This window comes from Schistocerca gregaria, chromosome 4 (assembly GCF_023897955.1).
Source record: "Schistocerca gregaria isolate iqSchGreg1 chromosome 4, iqSchGreg1.2, whole genome shotgun sequence".
Taxonomy (NCBI): Eukaryota; Metazoa; Arthropoda; class Insecta; order Orthoptera; family Acrididae; genus Schistocerca; species Schistocerca gregaria.
In genome coordinates this window covers 200,676,074-200,693,331 of record NC_064923.1, presented here as the reverse complement: position 1 = coordinate 200,693,331, position 17,258 = coordinate 200,676,074, and the positions used below count along the sequence as shown (strand labels likewise).

Here is a 17,258-nt window from a genome sequence, read left to right as displayed (position 1 = left end):
TTCGTTTTACTTACGATTTCCAGCACTGCTAACACATATATGTGTTTCTGGAGATGTATTTGCTGGTCTTCATGCTCCAGTTAGCCGAATCAGGTGTTGTTTAGACATTTGTCACATCACATTTCACTTTCACTGCCATTTGGCGATCAACATATGTGTGTTTGCAGTGTGTAGTGTTGCCAACTGTTGGTGGGAGAGAGAGAGAGAAGAGGGGAAGGATATTCATTAATTATTTATCCTGGTTGCACTTCAGTTTGTTATTGTTTTGGTGGCTAGCATGATCAGCGAGTTATTGTTTATATGGATTTGGTCATTGAGTACCTTCTTTTCCATTGCCAATGGCTCTTTGTATGTGGAAGTTTTCTTGCAATGTCAGGAGGCTTTTGTTGTGATTACTCACTCTGATAACTGTCATGATATGTTGTTTTTGTTTATCTTTAAGTATGTTTTTTATGTATGTCTGGAAGCGTGCTGTTGGATCAGATTTTAGTTTTGTGGTATTGTTAGAAGAGATGAAATCCATAGTTTTTTCTATATATTGTTCATTATTGATCAGTACTGTGCTGTTCCCTTTGTCAGCTCTTGTGACTATGATGTTAGCTTGCAGTTTTTCTTTTAATTTCTTGGTGGTGTTTTTTTCTGTTTGAAGTTTATTGTTTTGCTCTTTCTTTGACATGGTGATTATGTTATTTATTTCTTTCTTCACTAGTTCTCGTGTTAGTCCAATATTTACAGTGTTATTTTTATTTTTCTCTTCCTCTGCCAGGAAGCTTTCTGTTTCTACAATCAAATTTTCTATGTAGTGGTTATCTATTTTTGTGCTGATGTTGTGTTTGAGTCCTTTCTCTAATAGCTGTGTTTCTTTCTCAGTTAATTCTGTGTCTGTGAGATTTATTAATTTTGGGTGAAATTTGTGCTGATGGATGTGTTGCACTTTGACATACTTTCCCCTATGGTTATTTTTATTAGTGAGTGTTTTGATTTTTCGTTCATGTTTGTTGTGTGTGTATTGCAGTGTTCTTGCTGTGATGTGTTCAATTTTTTGTATTATGTTGATCATCACTGTTGGGTTGTTAATAAAAGCTGATAACTCAAGATGTAAATCATATAACATCCTATTAAGCATGAGTTTCTTAGTGTAAAGCGATTTGATTTCATTTTCTAACCAAGTCTTTTCTGCAAATGATTTCGTTTTCTGTGCTACAAAAAGAAGTTGGAAATATGAGAACAGTTATTCTATCTTTGCCGAACACCTGATAAAACATGGACATGAACCATCCAACATGGATGAAAACCACAAAACACAACAGAAACTAGAGACAAACACATAACAACAGTTGGCAACACTACACACTGCAAACACACATATGTTGATCGCCAAATGGCAGTGAAAGTGAAATGTGATGTGACAAATGTCTAAACAACACCTGATTCGGCTAACTGGAGCATGAAGACCAGCAAATACATCTCCAGAAACACATATATGTGTTAGCAGTGCTGGAAATCGTAAGTAAAACGAAAGATACATCATTTTATGGAACTTGTGCTACAAAAGTTGCTTCTAACCTAAAAAACCCGACAAAATGTAATATATCAACAGATTATATCTAGCAGATAATACGCTTATTGTATATATAAAAAGAAACATGTATTTCAGGCCACTGATGATGCTTCCCAAATAAATGAAGCGAAACGCGTATGGCAACAAACAAACGGCCTTCATTTACTTGCATAGACGGCACATACCTCCACGAATTTAAAGCAACTAAAGGATAAGACGGAAAACAGTTAAAAATGAAGATGATCCTTCGTTGCTCTTTATGGTCTTCTATTAGGTGGCAAGATAGCCAGCGGGCAAACCACCGCTGCGTATCCCGACAGGTGGACGAGTGTGTAAGCACTACCAACAGAGACGTCCAGTTGAGCAGTGAAAACTTTGACTGTGAACCGCCGATCACTTCGAATGAGACTGATGAGACTGTCCGCGCGTTCCAACATTACAGGATCACAGTTGTGTGCGGTCGGCCGGCACGCGGGAGGTAGGACAGGTTTGCGCGACCTTGCTGCGATGACAGACGCCTCGCCCAACGACTCACCCTGCTTTTGGTCACTGTAAAGTATCCGTGGACATTCTGCAAGCGTTTGCGAATATGTGCGATGCTACGCTTTTCCACCAAACGAAACTCAATGTCAGTTATCTGTTTGCAACGCGCCTGCATTACATCTGCCATTTTGAAGGATATGGATAACACTACCATCTATCGGAAATTATGAAACTATAGAGACTGAAAAGGGAATATTCCACGATGTCCCGCAACAAATTCAGCATTTTTTCAACCGAAATCAACGAAGAAAAAAAAAGTGTTGCATTACTTATTGAACGCCCATCATATCATGACAGCATTCAAGCGGTGAATCTGGAAGAAATGTACAGTAACGTAACGTACCCCTTTGCGACAGCACCACGGTGGAGGAATTGTAAGAGGGGAGTTGCAAGCCTTTCTCTGCGAATGGGCTGCCGTGCCGTTTGTCTTAATCTGGGAGGCCGTACAGCGCCGCGTCGGATATTGCGGCCGAGACGGAAATTACCTGGCGGTGGCGGTAACCGCCGCTTAGCGGAGCTCGGCCTCAGGGTAGGTGGGGGGGGGAGGAGGAAGGGGGGAGGGGGAAGGGGCGGGGAGGAGAGGGGGTGGACGTCTGCGCCAGCGTCGCCGCAGGTCTCCACGGACCGCCCGTCTCATTTCTGCAGTACGCACGTTTGACCAAAGCTTACCACACAGTTCTCACTGTACTACTACAATATTATCACCTCCTCGAAATAAAGTTGCGTACTTGATTTTTTTTGTGTTGTTTTCGGTGCACGTCAGCGCGCCTGTTACGCCCTGAATCCCCAGCCTCCCAGTACGATAGCACGTCTCAAGAAGAGTGCATTCCATTCACGAAGTCAACGGTTTTCTGCGTTGTAGGTCAGCAACGTTTCAACAATCCATCTTCAGTTGGCGCAAGTATACGACGTGATGCAGAAGTTTGCAGTGGGATAAACCAGTCTGAGTGACTGGTGTATCAGAAAGAAAACGTGAGAAGAGAAAATGAAAATCAGTCATGGACTGGTTTTCAACGTCCTACACTTTATTTTGAACATCAAAGTTCGCTGTTCACGACTATTCAAAAATCCCGCCGAGCAGACGCAACAAAGATACTCCAATGATACTCACGTTGAACATTTATAGGGTTCTTGGTAAAACTGTTTGAGTCGCTCTTTCATTTGACATATAATTTATAACTGTAAGTTTAATATAATAAATATTATAAAGCGTTAAAACCCCGATATTCATTTATAAACACCCTGTATTCCGCAGCTCAAGGGATACATTGAATGACATCGCTCAAAGGATACACTAACTGACACGCAGAGATTAATCCAGATAAGCAGTATCGGACGGAATAAGGATTCATTTCGTAAACCTGCTATGTGACAAAAATGCGTCTCCATAGTGGACATTCATTGTGTGACGAATGTCAATAGGTTTCACACTTAAAAGGGTGAAGCCTAATAGCAGAATACTGTTTGTCACTGGAGCTGATTGCTAGAGGAGCGCTCCTCTTAACACAGTTTCTGCGGCGGTGTCTGTGGAGCTGCGTGCCGTGTATCCACTCTGTTTTTCTAGTATCCATGAATGAAACTTAGTTTACAAGTTATCCACGTCGCAAATGAGTAGGCCAGAGTCCATTTAGCATGCTTAATTCCCCTATACTCTGATTCAATTTCTGTATTCACAGAGTTGGAAACTGACGATCGCAGCTTGTTTGCTTTGTACATTATTATGGATTATGTAAGAGCTCACCAGCTTAAGTATTACCTCCCCGTTTAATTCAAAGCCTCTACAAATTGGCAACTCTGGTGAGCCGCGCGCGCGCGCGTCCACACACACACACACACACACACACACACACACACCCACACACACACACACACACACACACAGTCTTGTGGCTTTCTCTCTAACGAGGACCCCTGCAGTGATTCACGTCATTCGTGAGACACTCCCAAGCTAACTTCAACTTGTAATCAACAAAACCGGATTTAATTATTAAATGTCATGATGAGTTAAAACTGGAATTATCTACCTACCCGAAAAGTGAAAAATTTCTTTAGAGTGGCGACACAGTAAATACTGCAGCTTTCATTTCGATGAGATTTGAAATGTACCTTAATAGCGCACCAGAGAATATTAATTTCTGACAGCGTACCAGCTCTCGATCAGTCCGCAAAGGTGCAAGGTGAGGCCCCAAGAAGAAACTTCACTAGGCAGCTTACTGACACGGAAACACTGCGACGGAGTACTGTCACATAAGATTTAATTTTGGTCAGAAGATGGCAAGCGTTTCGATATTGAAACCCTTTCTATCACGTATTAAACTGAAGATTTTACGACGCTACTCGACGAAATGGGAAATTATCCTTCGCTCTCTATGGAACTGTTTTTCCTAAATGCTGCGAAACCATAACTGATTTCTCTGTGTATGTTGATAATAGAAGCATATTCATTAAGTCTACATCTTGTCGCCAAAAAATCGTCACCTTAGTGGTGAGTTGTTCCGAGGAGACACGAAACAGTAGCGAAAGAAGGTAAGGCTTGCACCATGTTCTAGACATTGACTAGTATTAACGACTGAAACGTTGTAGTGATATGATAACACTGATTATATTTTTGCAGCCGTTTTGGAGTATTCGCAATACAAAATTACGTGGTGCACGGAGACACTATCGTTACGCGATGCCGTGCGAATTGCCTTGAAGGAGCCACTTCGAATTTTGCCTAACGTAAGGCCTAAATAGACCACTATGAACAAAATTCTTCATCTATATGGATACTCCGCAAATAACATGTAAGTGCTTCGCAGAGGGTTCATCGAACCACCTTCACAATAGTTCTCTATTATTGCAATCTCGAATAGAGAGCGAAAAAAAACGAACATCATTCCGTGCGAGATCTGATTTCTCTTATTTTATTATGATGATCGTTTCTCCCTATGTAGGTCGGCGTCAACAAAATTCGGAGGAGAAAGTTGGTGACAGAAATTTCGTGAGAAGATTCTGCCGCAACGAAAACGCCTTTGTTTTAATGATGTCCAACCCAAATCCTGAATCATGTCAGTGACAGTCTCTCCCCTATTTCTCGATAATAGAAAACGTACTGCACTTTTTTGAACTTTCTAGATGTTCTCCGTGAATCCTATCTGGCAAGCATCCCAGACCGGACAGCAGTGCTTAACGAGCGCAGTGAAGTAGATCTGTTACATTTTCTAAGTGTTCTGCCAATAAAACGCAGTTTTCAGTTTGCCTTCCCCACAACATTTTCTGTGTGTTCTTTCCAATTTAAGTTGTTCGTAATTGCAATTCCTAGGTATTTAGTTGAATTTACTGCCTGTAGATTTGACTGATTTATCGTGTGATCGAAGTTTAGTAATCGTTTTCCATTATATTTTTCGTAACAGTTGGTACGTATTTTGGTAATCAGTCAAAAGTATTCTCTTTTTAATTCGAAGAAACGTTGCTACTTTTAGCCTCCTTAGTTTCGAATATATTATTCGTTTTCAGACGCCAAGGAAAACACCTAAAAATTAAAAAAAAAAGAAATGCATTGACACTTATTATATGTGTATAGCACTTGACAGCTATTACTCTACAAGCTATACATGGCGACGCGTGGCACAACGAAGGAAAACAGTCGCTTTGATTGGGTCGGTGGTACATGTTTTTATTTTTCAAATATTTCATTAACAGTTGTGGTGTCACAAGGCTTAGGCCTGTCCCACCCCTCATTAAATCGACCAAGACTTATACGAATAATTGTAAGAACAGTTATTATTATTATTATTATGTTCTAAAAGTTTGTTTTTGGGTTTTCAGAAATACTGTGGGAAGAAAATTTATTTATGTTGCAGGTAACGTGGAAGACGTTGCCCAACGATCACCACGAAAGTTCGACGTAGCGGCAAGTGGGCAAGGAATAAAACAAATGCTGCAAACTACCGCGAGCCATGGAAGAGCCTGGGCCGCGAGGGCGTCCAGCTTCCTAGGTCGTTGTTGGACCATGTCAAAGGAAGAGATATTCTGCTTTCTCTTCGTAAACAGATCGATCGAGTCTTGAATGGTTCATGTAAAACGTATAGGCGGGTGACACATTAGGTAGGACCCGATGCCTGTAATACTTCCACAGTTATTAAAAAGTTGTTAAACGGCAAAACCAATAGTTCATCATTTATATAGATAAAAAGTAGTAAAGATACAGGAAAGGAAGTTGCGGCGTCAGAACGAAAAGTGATACATCGCTCAGGAACGAAGAAGGACGTAAACAGCCGGCGTTACGTGGTGAAAACAAATCAACTGATAAAAAAGTAAATCTGTAGTTAAGCAGAAGCCTCGCAACACTGCACAGTGAATATTTATGATTTCTGTGTCTCCCGTAATGAAATGCATGAGATAATGTTGGTTAGACTGGAAATAAAATGTTTATTGCAACAACCAAGGATTTATTTACACATATTCTTTACGTGGTTCATCGACAGCTAATCTCCCTTAATTCTGTGCCGCACAGAGAGTGAGACCTGCTGTAGAATAGAGCGCGGCTACAGAACACGGCGTCCAGCAGGTAGAGCAGTGTGCGAGATTCCCCTGACAGCATCGCTGCAGCCAGGGGCGCCCGTGTTGGCAATCAGGCGGCATTGTTCCGGCGCTAGGTGGGGGCGGATTGTAGGGAAGTGGGGGTGGGGGGCGTGGGAACCGGGGCAGGCGCTAAGTGCTGCGCGCGCCCGCGGCTGTCGGAGGGTAGCGAAGCCCTGCTGCGCTCTCGCGAATTAGTGGGGCCGCACGGCGCCCGCTCCACGATTTCACGACGCACAGTAATAGGACGATCCGCAAGGAACTGTTAGGGATGTAAAGAGTAGTTACAAAACATCACCGACACATACACAGATTGTTTTATTCACACGACGGTAGTATCCAAGAGAGGAGAGGGAGTGGGAGGGGGTTGATGTGGCTCATGAACCTGCCCCTCCCCCAATTCCCTTCCCACAATTCTCAGGAGTGTTTATATTTTTATGTATGCCAGTTTTTAAATTTGACAGCTAACTTTCGGAGAATAAGTAGTATCAAGTCTCGCAAATAGCATGGATTTCAGTTCCAGGCTACATTTAATAAAGGGGTTATGACCAGGTTGCCTACAGATAACTTTCTAAACTTATTGGACTGTTATCAACAACAAATCCGAAACGGATGGTAAGTCCACAGGTGGGAGCCTAAGAAGTGTTTCATCTACAACAGAGAATTAGAGGTATGAAAATGATATAATTAAGCCAAAGTATAATAAAATAATACCCCCCCCCCCCCCCCACACACACACACACTGACCGTGGGAGGCCTCGAACGACTGGCGGGAGTGGCCGCGCAATGCGTGACATGGCGCCTAGAAGCACTCGGCCATTCCGCGAGGCTATGTGCAGTATTATTAGTAACTAATACAGGGTGTTTCAAAAATGACCGGTACATTTGAAACGGCAATACAAACTAAACGAGCAGCGATAGAAATACACCGTTTGTTGCTATATGCTAGGGACAACAGTACATTTTCAAGCAGACAAACTTTCGAAATTACAGTAGTTACAATTGTCAACAACAGATGGCGCTGCGGTCTGGGAAACTCTATAGTACGATATTTTCCACATATCCACCATGCGTAGCAATAATATGGCGTAGTCTCTGAATGAAATTACTCGAAACCTTTGACAACGTGTCTGGCGGAATGGCTTCACAGGCAGATGAGATGTACTGCTTCAGCTGTTCAATTGTTTCTGGATTCTGGCGGTACACCTGGTCTTTCAAGTGTCCCCACAGAAAGAAGTCACAGCATTTCATGTCTGGCGAATAGGGAGGCCAATCCACGCCGCCTCCTGTGTGTTTCGAATAGCCCAAAGCAATCACACGATCATCGAAATATTCATTCAGGAAATCAAAGACGTCGGCCGTGCGATGTGCCGGGCACCATCTTGCATAAACCACGAGGTGTTCGCAGTGTCGTCTAAGGCAGTTTGTACCGCCACAAATTCACGAAGAATGTCCAGATAGCGTGATGCAGTAATCGTTTCGGATCTGAAAAATGGGCCAATGATTCCTTTGGAAGAAATGGCGGCCCAGACCAGTACTTTTGGAGGATGCAGGGACGATGGGACTGCAACATGGGGCTTTTCGGTTCCCCATATGCGCCAGTTCTGTTTATTGACGAAGCCGTCCAGGTAAAAATAAGCTTCGTCAGTAAACCAAATGCTGCCCACATGCATATCGCCGTCATCAATCGTGTGCACTATATCGTTACCGAATGTCTCTCGTGCAGCAATGGTAGCGGCGCTGAGGGGTTGCCGGGTTTGAATTTTGTATGGATAGAGGTGTAAACTCTGGCGCATGAGACGATACGTGGACGTTGGCGTCATTTGGACCGCAGCTGCAACACGGCGAACGGAAACCCAAGGCCGCTGTTGGATCACCTGCTGCACTAGCTGCGCGTTGCCCTCTGTGGTTGCCGTACGCGGTCGCCCTACCTTTCCAGCACGTTCATCCGTCACGTTCCCAGTCCGTTGAAATTTTTCAAACAGATCCTTTATTGTATCGCTTTTCGGTCCTTTGGTTACATTAAACCTCCGTTGAAAACTTCGTCTTGTTTGCAACAACACTGTGTTCTAGGCAGTGCAATTCCAACACCAGAAAAATCCTCTGTTCTAAGGAATAAACCATGTTGTCCACAGCACACTTGCACGTTGTGAACAGCACACGCTTACAGCAGAAAGACGACGTACAAAATGGCGCACCCACAGACTGCGTTGTCTTCTATATCTTTCACATCACTTGCAGCGCCATCTGTTGTTGAAAATTGTAACTACTGTAATTTCGAATGTTTGTCCGCCTGAAAATGTACTATTGTCCCAAGCGTATTGCAACAAACTGTGTATTTCTATCGCTGCTCGTTTAGTTTTTATTGCCGTTTCAAATATACCGGTCATTTTTTAAATACCCTGTATATGTGTTCCACTAATTCTATCAGAGACAGCAAAGGACTTGGAAGAGCAGTTGAACGGAATGGACAGTGTCTTGAAAGGAGGATATAAGATGAACATCAACAAAAGCAAAACGAGGATAATGGAATGTGGTCGACTTAAGTCGGGTGATGCTGAGGGAATTTGATTAGGAAATGAGACACTTAAAATAGTAAAGGAGTTTTGCTATTTGGGGAGCAAAATAACTGATGATGGTCGAAGTAGAGAAGATATAAAATGTAGACTGGCCTTGGCAAGGAAAGCGTTTCTGAAGAAGAGAAATTTGTTAACATCGAGTATAGATTTCAGTGTCAGGAAGTCGTTTCTGAAAGTATTTGTATGGAGTGTAGCCATGTATGGAAGTGAAACATGGACGATAAATAATTTGTACAAGAAGAGAATAGCAGCTTTCGAAATGTGGTGCTACAGAAGAATGCTGAAGATTAGATGGGTAAATCACATAACTAATGATGAAGTATTGAATAGAATTGGGGAGAAGAGGAGTTTGTGGCACAATTTGACAAAAAGAAGGGACCGGTTAGTAGGACATGTTCTGAGGCATCAAGGGATCACAAATTTAGCATTGGAGGGCAGCGTGGAGCGTAAAAATCGTAGAGGGAGACCAATACACTAAGCAGATTCAGAAGGATGTGGGTTGCAGTAAGAATTGGGAGAAGCTTGCACAGGGTAGGGTAGCATGGAGAGCTGCATCAAACCAGTCGCAGGACTGAAGACTACAACAAAAAACATTAACACACCTCCCAGGCGTGTCTGCCCACAATGGATTTTGTGGAAAATAAACACTCTCTAGGTGTGTGTGCGCACTGCGTCGCCAGTGGTTTACAAGTCGTGCTGCGGAAGGGTCGGTATGGTTGTGAAACAGCGTGTAGTGGGCCATAGAGAGTACAGACTCAGCTGCTCGATCTTCATTTTGCAGACCCGCAAATGAGGGAAGTAAGTGACCTAGATATGATGACATTTCTACCCTCCACCCCCGCTCCCTTCCACTGCTACCTGTCAGGTCCCCAGAACACAATTTATCCGACAATATGTATCTACCGTACTTAGATATGGTACAATCACTTAATATTTGGTCTTAACCCACTTCGTTTACGAGGGTTGCCCAGGAAGTAATATACCGTTTTTTTTTTCTCAGCCGAAAACAATGGTGCGAATGCCAAACGTTACGTATGTATTATTTGAAGTCTCCGTCACTTTCGACAGATAGTGAGCTGCAGGACAGTTTCAAAATGGCGTCTGCAGCTGACGTACGTTGCAAGCAACGTGCCGTCATTGATTTCTCACTGCAGAGGAAGAAACTGTGGGGAATGCACAAAAGCTTGTGCAAAGGCTATGGAGCATCTGCTGGGCACGGAGGGTGAGGTCATCAGAAGGCGGTTCGGCGGAGCTCCACGATTTGCAGCGGTCCGGGAGACCATCCATGGCTGTCACACCTGTTGCAGTGAGCTGATGTTGTCATTCGCGAGTATATAAAGACAAAGCAGAAGTCGACATATAAGCAGATTTACCAAAGTCTTTATTAGCAAGTTCGGCCATATGGTAGGTGCGAAATGCAATAATGTCTCTGTCAACGAAACTTTCGAGTCCGGGAACATTTGGTACTCCAGAACCTCCACGAACAATGGCTACAGTAAACCATCCGTTACCATGACCAAATGAATCATTAATATCTAAACTGAAATTAAGTCTGCAGCCACAGAAAACAGAAGGTCCGTCCAGCAAGGCTTGAGCAGCGACAGACTTGAGTGGTATATGATTCTTCTTGTCTCGAGATGTTGTAGCAAAGTCAATGTTCTCGATAGTTGCATCTGTCAATCAGTAGAGGAAGTGTGGATGCAATTATTCGCACTGTTGGATATTCGAAGACTGGTACGGACAAGTCATACACGCCCTTGTTTCGCACTGGAGCAAGGCCATAGAACGGGATGGAGATTACTTGAAAAAATAGGGTGTTTAGATAAAACACCTTTCTTTTGTGTCTAATTCTCATTATCATCAATGAAGAATTGTTGAAGATAAACGCGGTGCGTTACTTTCTGGGCTACCCTCGTAACAAAAAAACATTAATTTTATACCATTAAAAAACTATTTTTAAGAATTTGCAGTTTTTCCATCCGCTGAAACGCATAAACTATTAGTTCTAAAAAAATGAACAAGATTTTTTTGTAGGAAATTTAATGTAGTTAAATTTCGTTCTGGGAACCTTTTTCGAAAGAAGCAGCGGCTTTCGAGTAATGCAAGAAAAACCTAAAATAGCTTTAAACGCCCCTCCCCACACCAAAGCTCAACACTCGAAGGTCCGGATTATAGTACGTTGTTCACGACACCCCCCCCCCCCTTCCCACTATTCGCTCTTTTTTTGTCTTCGTTGTTGTGATAATTACTCAGCAGTTCACAATCAAGTGTCTGGGAGAGGGTTCATCGAACCACCTTTAAACTACTACTTGTCTATTGGACGTTTAACTTTAATCTCCTCCTCCGTCTTTAAGCTACTTCTCTACCATTCTTTTCTCGAACAGCGCGGGGGAAAAACGAATACTTAAGTCTTTCCGTGCGACTTCTGATTTCTCCTGTTTTATTATGGTGATCGTTTCTCCCTCTGTGGGTAGGTGCCAACAAAATATTTTCGGTTTCGGCGAATAAAGTTGGTGTTTGAAATTTCACGAGAAGATGGAGCCGTAACCAAAAACGCCTTTGCTTTAATAACTGTCACACCAAATCGCGTATCATATCCATGGTACTCTCTCCCCTATTTTGCGAGAGTACAAAACGAACTGCTTCCTTTGAACTGTTTTGATGTGCTCCGTCAGTCCTATCTGATGCGGATCGCACACCGCAGAGCAATAGACCAGAAGAGGAGGAACAAACGTAGTGTAGGCAGTCTTTTTAGCAAACCTCTTGCGTTTTCTGTGTGTTCTGGCAATAAATCGCAGTCTTTGGTTCGCTTTCGCGGCAACATTATCTTTGGGATCGTTCCAGTTTATCCCTAAGTATTTACCTGAAATCACAGTCTTTCGATTTGTATGATATGTTGTATAACCGAAATTTAATGGATTCGTCATAGTACTTCTGCGGATGACCTCACGTGTCTCATTATTTAGAGTCAACTGCCACTTTTATCATTGTACTGATATGTTGTGTAAATCATTTTGTTACTGTTTTTGATCATCTGTCGAGTTTACAAGACAGTAAATAAGAGCACCATCTGTAAACAACCTAAGAGGGCTGTTCAGATTATCTCCTGCTTGCATATAGATAGGAACAGCAAAGGGCCTATAAGCCTGTAACACTTCCTTGGGGAACGCCAGATATTACTTCTGTTTTACTCGATGACTTTCCATCAATTAATACGAACTGTGACCTTTCTGACAGGAAATCGATGGTTCCTACCACATTGTTGGCGTCGTCGGTTTTCGATCAGAGCGCGACATGCTCGAGCTCATTGGGCTAACTATGACTCTAGTGAATTCTAACCACATTGCTGTGTTCTGTCCTCAGTAACGAACGTCAAACCTCTACTACAGCAAGGGGGTTATTGCCTATAGCAAGTCGCGTCCACGAACAGTGATGCTTGCAGCTGCCAGTGCGCCTTGAAGCTCAAACTGCATGGGGGGACGTGGCGACTACCAGACCTTTTATTTGCCGATCTGACGCTATGTTCCAGTAGCCTTTCGACTCGAAAAAACAGAGCCGTTACCAGCTACGTGCGTGGCCGGATCTACCTGCTCAGGCATACGTCGTGGACTTGCTTTCTTATGTCAAAACTGAAAGATTTTTAAATATGACAAACTTATTAACATTTCACATCGTTATTCTTCATATCAACATATTTCTTTCTCAACACGGTCTCTCTGGTGACGAACACATTTCACCAAACACGGACCAGTTCGGAATGAAGGCTTTCACGACCCGATGACATAGCGGGTGGTACACCTTTCGAGGTATAAGGATATGGTTCACGAAACTCTTCTGCTCCCATCGTTTCATCCAGAACTGCGCTGGACATCACCAGTGGCATTGCCGACTGAGCAAGTGGCCAAGCCTCTGAAGATAGTCAGCGCAATTCTGGACGAAACGTTAGGAACAGAACAATTTCATGAACCACGATCTTATACCCCGAAAGGTTTACCAGTAGCAATGGGGCAATTTGCTGATACCATCTCTCTAGAACGTTTGACTTTATCGATTACAGCACGATTTTGCTCACGCACAGAAAAAGTTACGTCACACACCCCCACGTTACACGGTACAATTCGGTGCCCTCTAGTAGCAGAAGGCTGCAAGTACATAGCGATGAAGAATAAACATGTAGGATGACAATAAAGTTTGTGTTATTTAAAAATCCTCAAGAGCTTTCACGTAAAAAATTTGGAAGCATTACTCTTAGCACGCCCTCATAGTAACTCCAACAGAGACCAGCCGACGGAAAGACGTTGTTTGCTGTAGCACAACACCTATCTGAGGAAGAAAAAAAGTCGTTTAAATCTAATTAACTCCTCTGAAGATGAGGGCAGACAAAATCGTTTACTGGATTTTATAGAAAAGTTACACTGAAATGGCAAAAATCATTGGGTAGCGATATGTACAGTCGTGGAAAAAACGAGCGAGACCCCTCGCCTTTTCGTTATGCTGATCCGCACAGCTTTAAAGTCTGCTACGCAGTATAACAGGCAAGGCGACGAAGTGCTACCAACATATTATGCACAGACCTGAAATTGACTAAAGGCGTTTGCATAGCTTCCCGTACTAACAGCCAAGCAAGACTGCTTGAAACGACAGCAGAAATGACTGTGGTATTCGTCAAGACAGTGCGGCAAAAATTTGCCGTCAAAGGGCTAAGGTAGCAGACAACTGATGCGAATGCGCAGCACGACATCACCTGCAGCTCCTCTCCTGGGCTCGTGACCATATCGGTTGGAACCGAGACGACTGGAAAACCGTGGCCTGGTTGGCTGAGCCCCGATTTCAGTTGATGGTAGGGTTCGATTGTGGCGCAGACCTCAGGATGGCATGGACCCAAGTTGTCAGCAAGGTACTGTGCCAGCTGGTATGGCTCAACAATGGTGTGGGCTGTGTTTACGCGGAGTGGACTGCGTCCTCTGTTCCAGCTGAACCGATCATTGACTGGAAATGGAGGTGTTCAGCCATTTGGAGTCTATTTGAAACCATTTTTTGAAATTTGTGGTAAGGTCTTATGGGACCAAAATGCTAAAGTCATTGGTCCCTAAGCTTACGCACTACTTAAGCTAACTTAAACTAACTTACGCTAAGGACAACACACTCGCCCGTGCCCGAGGGAGAATCGAACCTCCGACTGGGGTAGCCGCGCGGACCGTGACAAGACGCCCTAGACCGTGCGGCTACCTTGTGCAGCTTTGCAGCCACTCATGGACAGTGAGAGCGAATGATTTGGCCAACCTGATCGCCCGACATGAATACCACAGAATATTTACGTGACATAATCGAGAGGCAGATCGAGCATAAAATCCTGCCCCATTAACATTTTCGCAGTTATGGACGGCTACGGAGGAAGCATGTCTCAATATTTCTGCAGCGAATTTTCAACGGCTTGTTGAGTCCATGCCACGTCGATTTGCTGCACTACGCCGGCCAGGACGCGGTCCGAGACGATTTTTAAGATGTATCCCATGACTTTTGTCCCCTTAGTCTACAGATATAATTTTGTGTTAGCAGAAGAACCAACACCGTGTTACGAGTGGAGGCCGAAATGCACGCGTTTTAGCTCACTCTGGCTGGCGTGAGGAGGGAAGAACTATACTGACGTGAGGTCTGGAACATGACAAGGAATGAGAATTCAGAAAGCGGACGTAATTAGTTTGATACTTAACTTTAATCCATTAATGATGAACGTCGCTCTTGACGGTACATGATTCACAAAATTATCTGTTCAGAATACATTCTTGAAGATAGTAATTATAGTAACTGAATATGGCGCCTTGCTAGGTCGTATCAGATGACGTAGCTGAAGGCTATGTTAAACTGTCGTCTCTGCAAATGAGAGCGTATGCAGACAGTGAACCATCGCTAGCACCGAGCGAGGTGGCGCAGTGGTTAGCACACTGCACTCGCATTCGGGAGGTTCAATCCCGCGTCTGGCCATCCTGATTTAGGTTTTCCGTGATTTCCCTAAATCTCTCCAGGCAAATGCCGGGATGGTTCCTTTGAAAGGGCACGGCTGACTTCCTTCCCCGTCCTTCCCTAATCCGATGAGACCGATGACCTCGCTGTCTGGTCTCCTCCCCCGAACAACCCCCAACCCATCGCCAGCAAAGTCGGCTATACAACTGGGGCGAGTGCTAGGGAGTCTCTTTAGACTAGACCTGCCGCGTGGCGGCGCTGGGTCTGCAATCACTGATAGTGGCGACACGCGGGTCCGACGTATACTAACGGACTGCGGCCGATTTAAAGGCTACCACCTAGCAAGTTTGGTGTCTGGCGGTGACACCACGTATAGCATTTGGATGTTCAGTACCATGGGGTCCTGAATAGGTCTCCTGACTGAATGCTTATTGATTCCTACTCGACTATTTCCTTGCTTGCGCCCTTGTACGGCAGCCCAGTCGAGTGTCTCGGCACGCGGCGGTCCATGGGAGGTCGGTAGTGTTACGCATATTGGCGCACAGTGGGCGAGAGCGGCGACTGTACTTTGGTGCAGCAGGCTCGGGCCGCAAGGTGAGCACGTGACGTGGCCGTGGAGGCCCAGCGCGGGCGGACGCGAGCGTACATCCTCCTTGGCGAGCGGCGGCCAGTTAGCGCGCTCACACGTGGACTCACGCACATGCGTGTCCTGCTCTGTTCCCTCCCTCCTGCCACCCCGTCGCGGCCGGATGCCTCCCGCTGACCGCAGCACGCGTCACTCCGGCCGGAGACGTCAGCACGCAGGATACGGGCGCGCTGGCTGATCAGCCTTCTCTCTGCTTCGGAGCCGTACCGACGTACCCCGACCTTCCCCTCCTAACTTACCTTTCTGCGACGTTTTCCGCGCAGATTTAGCTAATTTTATAATTTCGTACGTCTGAGAATGAGATTTTCACTCTGCGGCGGAGTGTGCGCTGATATGAACCTTCCTGGAAGATTAGAAACTGTGTGCCGGACCGAGATTCGAACTCGGGACCTTTGCCTTTCGCGGGCAAGTGCTCTACCAACTGAGCTATCCAAGCACGACTCACGCCCCGTCCTCATAGCTTTAATTCTGCCAGTACTCGTCTCCTACCTTCCAAGGTAGAGCACTTGCCCGCGATAGGCAAAGATCCCGAGTTCGAGTCTCGGTCCGGCACACAGTTTTAATCTGCCAGGAAGTTTCGTACGTCTAACTTTGGGCGTCTAACCCAACATGAAAATGACTACATTGTCTGATGTAAGATACGCGGACACCTATTAGTGGATATTAACTTGGGTTGTGTGCAATCATTGCCCTTGTGAGAGCTTGAACTCTGCTGGGGACACTTTCAAAGAGGTCTTCTAATAATTTCCACGTATGCAGCCGGATCCCGTCGACATTCTGCCACGATATTCGGCCCAGAGACGTCAGCCATCGTCAGGTGAGTACACAACTAGTAGTCGTGTACTCACCTGATGATGGCCGGACGTCTCTGGGCCGAAATATCGTGGCAGAATGTAGACAGGATCCGGCTGCATACCCAGAAATTATTAGAAGAAGAAACACGACGGGAAAATTTCAGAAGTTTCAATGAGGTGTTTGAAAATGTGTATAGGGATGGCAGCCCCTTCTTTCTCGAAACCCGAGACCACAGTTGGTTGGACGCCGGGGGTCTGAAGCTAAGTCAACGTTCTGACTCACCCCAAAGGTCTTCACTTGGCTTCAGATTGGGACTTTGGAGCAGGCCACTCCATTTTAGCATTGTCATTAGCCACAGATACTGCTTTTTGAGAGCGTACATTGTCAGGGTGACAGAAATATTACACGAAGTTTCGGGACTGCAGCCGGATAACGACAACTTCTGGCGACGATATTTCGGCTGACAACCGCCGACCCATCTTCAGGTGAATGTGTAGCACTTCGAGGTCAAGAATTATTAATCAATAATATTCCGTCGTTAGTCACTTTTTTCGATTTGCCACTCACGTGAAGACGGCTGAATAGTTGTCAGTCGAGATATCGTGGC

The 17,258-nt window shown here is 44.6% G+C and overlaps 1 protein-coding gene and 1 non-coding gene across 4 annotated transcripts in view; both read right to left on the bottom strand.

Moving 5' to 3' along the window:
- The window catches only part of LOC126266830 (protein slit), a 1,561,007-nt gene that overhangs the window by 280,029 nt on the left and 1,263,720 nt on the right, over positions 1–17,258 (bottom strand). The gene's annotated exons all lie outside the window — the stretch shown is intronic.
- Positions 16,219–16,293, bottom strand: Trnas-cga (transfer RNA serine (anticodon CGA)). Its single transcript has one exon. It is a non-coding gene; the product is annotated as a tRNA-Ser (tRNA).